Source organism: Haemaphysalis longicornis, unplaced genomic scaffold, assembly GCF_048455015.1.
Source record: "Haemaphysalis longicornis isolate Haplotype H1 unplaced genomic scaffold, Haemaphysalis longicornis Haplotype H1 scaffold_8, whole genome shotgun sequence".
Classification (NCBI taxonomy): Eukaryota; Metazoa; Arthropoda; class Arachnida; order Ixodida; family Ixodidae; genus Haemaphysalis; species Haemaphysalis longicornis.
In genome coordinates, this window is record NW_027526445.1 from 32,686,234 (window position 1) to 32,690,800 (window position 4,567).

The 4,567-nt window shown below is 47.6% G+C and overlaps 1 pseudogene; it reads right to left on the reverse strand.

Moving 5' to 3' along the window:
- Nucleotides 1-3,200: 3,200 nt before the first annotated feature.
- LOC144148235 (iris pseudogene) lies at nucleotides 3,201-4,355 on the reverse strand (annotated as a pseudogene).
- Nucleotides 4,356-4,567: the final 212 nt, after the last annotated feature.

Consider the following 4,567-nt stretch of genomic DNA (forward strand, 5'->3'; position numbering starts at 1 on the left):
CGCAACCCTATGCCCGTCACTTGAAAAGTACTAAACAGCCACGTAACCCGTTACCATTTCGAAACGGTAACAAGCCTGTTCCTAAAACATGCCAGAAAAGTAACGCATCACCAGGAAACGTCGTTACTCGTAACACATTGCTAGCGACACTGACTCCCCCGACATAAGTTGCATTTGGTTTACCTACCGCCGCCGATGCTGCAAAATGCCGTCAATACGGGTGTCGAATCATTGTAGGACATATAGCGCAATACCACAACCAGGTACCGTATAATGTGGATATGGGGTTTTACGCAAGCACTGTACAGTGTTTCTACCAAAACATCGATAAAACAACTGCTCCCGGTAAAATAATTGCTGTGTTTGACCGCCAAACGGCTGATCAAACGCTCGATTTTTCCGCCATATTGGCTGTATGATTGCGCCGCGTTTCGAAAGCAGTCAAAAGACCGTTTCGACATAATCGTCACGCCCAATCTCGTGCAATCAATCGCCCTCCTGGCTCAAGGAGCGAACATTCTCTACCTAGTCCTCCTTTCTAAAATCCCACCATATGCAATTACAGTCGTGTATTGATGCCATCAACGACCACTGTTGTTTTTTTGTTGTTTTTTTTGTCACTTTGCCGTTCCTGTAGACCATTCGCCCAAATTAAAGTATATGGCCAAGCCAAAAACAAAACAACAAAACTACTTGGAATTAGCGCGGGATTCGCGGAATTCGCCAGCAATCGCCAGGTGTTCGTAGTCATATGCTGCAGTGTTCAGTGTAATGGCGAGAAACACTGCCGAAGAGTCGTTCAACTCTGCAATGCAGTTACAACGCATGCCAGCATGGGAGGACGAAGAAATTGCGATTGGCAGCACTCCTAGCGCATCTTTGAAATTCTCAGAAGCGCTATCGGCGCTCGAAATAGGGAGGAGCATTCGTAAATTACGCAAATGCAACCTCCATTTATATTATACTAGCGGTGGCCGGCTATGCCACGGTATGTCAGTTTACCAAGCATATTGTCGCGTGCATTTTAGGTTAAAGATACAGAAAACCGATTTTTGTCGAGTATATTTTCTTCCTCTCAAATGAAATGGGAATCACTTAAAGCACCTTACTCCGATATTGTTTGGTGATAACGCCCTAGAACTTTAAAAAATTAACAGGTACTTAGCTCGGCTATGCCAGGATATACGTAGCGTGAGCTAAGGTTCAGCAATCCAATCCAGTCCAGTCCAGTCACTGCTCCTCGCGCATGCGCAGCACGGCTATCAAGCGGCTCCGGCGCAGCGTCAGACTTGGCTACTGCGCAACGGAGGCGCACAACTGGGCACGCGCCTGAACCAGTGCGTCTGCCGCGGCTATGACGTCATCCCTCTGCAATGCGCAGACCGGCGAATGTGCAGACCCAATTCTCCACACACCCGTACTCCAATTGGATTGGATTGATAATCTAATAAAATACAATCTAATTTAATCCAATCCAAATCCAAATCCAGTCCAATCCAATTCAATTCATTCCAATCCAAGCCCCAGCTCTCGCACTTGCGCAGCGCGGCCCTTCACGGTCCACGCGAAACTGCTGAACCTCCGCCAGTGTAGCTTACGCTACTAAAATCGGATCTTTTAGATCTACGAAGTCGTACGTGACCCGCCAAAAGGAATGTCGGCCACCATGACAGCGGGCCGTGCGGCAACACACTTTTAACTGCACGTGAGGTGAAAAGAGGAATTTAAAACTTTTCCCCAGCTAAAACGACAATAATGTGCAACCGTTTACATTCCTTCATGCGGTTTTTGAATCACGCGTTAAAATCAACGGAATCAATTGAAATCAACGTACATAATGTATATGGTCAGCGCCTCTTGTCCTTCATGGGAGCAAAAATATGGAATAACATACCAAACTCCATCAAAACAATACCAAATATGTTGCCGTCCCTAAAACATTACTTCAGAATTCAAGTACAATAAACCAGAACCGTTAACTTGAATGTAAGGAACACTACTATAAAAACATTAAACAATGTAACTTGCTGCCAATTATTTTTACTTGTGTGCGACAATCAACCATTTTTGCCCAGGATTGTATTTTTGAAAAGATTTCTGTAATGAATCCAATACTAGCCGTACAGGCTATGGATCCAGGTGCCTGATCAACATGTTTTTGTGATGTTTTTCGATGAAATAAACTACTTTGTAAAAAAAGAATTGTGTGGACACCTAACGTATAGTGTCAGTGGTGTCGCATTTGTCACATTGCACATTTTTTCATACTTCAGAAATTTTAGTGCAAAATTAAAATAACTTCCGTTTGTTTATTAGGAATTCATTGAGGTTACCGCAGTATATAAAACGCTGGCTTTCATATGAGCTAGAGGACATGCACTCCACAAAATTCCGTTGTCTGTCCCTTTAAGCCGGCCGAGCTATTCTCCGTTTAAGGTGTGTACCGGTCGCTGCGCTTAGAACAGTCTTCGAGTGAGGGATCCGTGCCGTGTTCCTTGGTCAGCCGGCCGCACAAAGACGACTACAAACGCGTGCCCCGAGCCCGCGTGCTTGATTCCGTCAGCCATCTTCGCTGAGATCTGACCTGGTGTCTCGTTTGTTAATTTTAATCGACGCGACTAATAAATCGGTGCAACACCGTATGGCCGACTTTGCTTGTGCCTATAGGGACGCAAATACATTGAGTTATTTCATACATTGGTTCGCCGTGGAGTTGCACTGAGGCACAAAATACCTCTAACAGAAGCGATACCCGTCTTCCGTTTTCTGAGCGCGCGTGCATCGTTATTTTAAATTGTTATTAAAAATAAAATAAGGCATTTTCCGGAGCCTGCAGGTCTCGCAACCGATGTCACGACTAACCACCGCATCAAACAAAGGAATTGCGGATCGCTTTGTTATCTTTGGGCTTCCAACACTTGTCCCCATTCACATTTCCGTCAACACGGATGCCTAAGTTATTGTAAACGGGTATAACCCCGTTTTACAATGAACTGCTCTTTCCATACTCTTTGGTTATAACTTCATGCTTCAGATTTGGAATGAAAAGAAATAATTGTTTAGCTATTGTATTGTATAATGGTAATATGTTACACTAAAAACAAAAGCAATTTCATTCAACGTCAATATTCGCACATTGTACAAAAACTGTGCGGATCTATAAATTTAACTCCGTAATAATCGTCCAGGCTTGTGCTCGTCTACGGTGCCACCGGTTTCCGCACCGAACCCATAAAAAGAATCAGGTCCGGTTCGTTGATTTTGATGACAAACATGAACGGGTGATCGACGACAAATCGCGTCGCCTGCAGGGGCATTCCGGCGTCGCAGGCTGGTGGCATCATTTTTATCTTAGCCGCGGCCTCCGTGCCTTCTTCGTCAACCTGGACGAACGCCTTGTGTACCACGTGGGAGACCGCGGGACACTCGTTCTCGAAGATACCCGAGAGGTCCACGCTGCCCGGCGTAAACAGGTCCTTAACCCCGAGGGCGAAAAGCGCCTCGTCCAGCACCGTGCCGTGCTCGATCTTGAACTTGGGAAGGCTGAGCTGAACATTGTGGACGGTCTCCAGGCTTCCCAAGAGAGCGAACAGTCTCGAACTCGACAGGTTCTCTTCGAGGACGCTCAATCCGTACACGTCGTCTGGGAGGAGGATGACCAGCGAGACCTTCTGTCCCCTGTACGGCACTTCGAGGGCCCTGGCCTTCAGGTCTTCGGAGCGGCCGAGCTTGTAACTCCGATCCTGGAACATCATGTCCACCGTCACGAAGCCCATGGAATCGAGCAGAAAGTTCTGGGGCCTCGTCTCCCTCCACATGAAAGGCCACTGCCAGAACCCCTTGAAGCCAATGGCGCTGAGTACAATCAGCGCAGTTTTGGCGTCCACGCTACCGGGAGGAAGCAGCTCTCGGATCCTGGACGCCGTCCGCTCCGACGCCCACGAGTTCACTTCGAGTCGCACCTTCTCGGCGTTCTTGCTGAAGTCGGCCGTCTTGATGGTCGTGCCGTAAGAGCTTTCCAGAAGGGACACGAAGATAGTCTTGGGTGGGAACCGTTTGTCGCTGTACATGCGGTTGGCCAAATGGAGCGCGATATTGGGCGTGTACGTGGATAGTTTCGTGATGAATTTGGCGAAATTCTCTCGGATCCTGTCGGGACTCGCCTTGACGTGTAACGTGGCGGCGATTTCCTTCGCCGTTTTGTTGTGTGCGCCCGACATGGCCATGGAAAGCGCGCAGGCGACGCCGAAGGGCGAGCAGAGTATGTTGCCGTCCAGCTCGTTCCGGCACATCAGCTGTTTGTACAGGTCGACGGAGAAATTCATCACGGAGTCAGCCAGGCCTTGGGACGCCATCACTGGTGAAGATCTGGAGGAAAGAAGTGCACTTGAGTCATTGCAACCAAGCCCTCTCCATTCAGTTCGAAGTCGCATAGTCTAGGCGACGTAAGAAGCATAGTTAATCCCAAATAACATTTCGCGCGGTACACTGTCTTTTTTTTTTACAGGAGCGTTCCTTATTGCACGAAATAGTCATCTCATCAGACCAATTGACTGATACGACATGG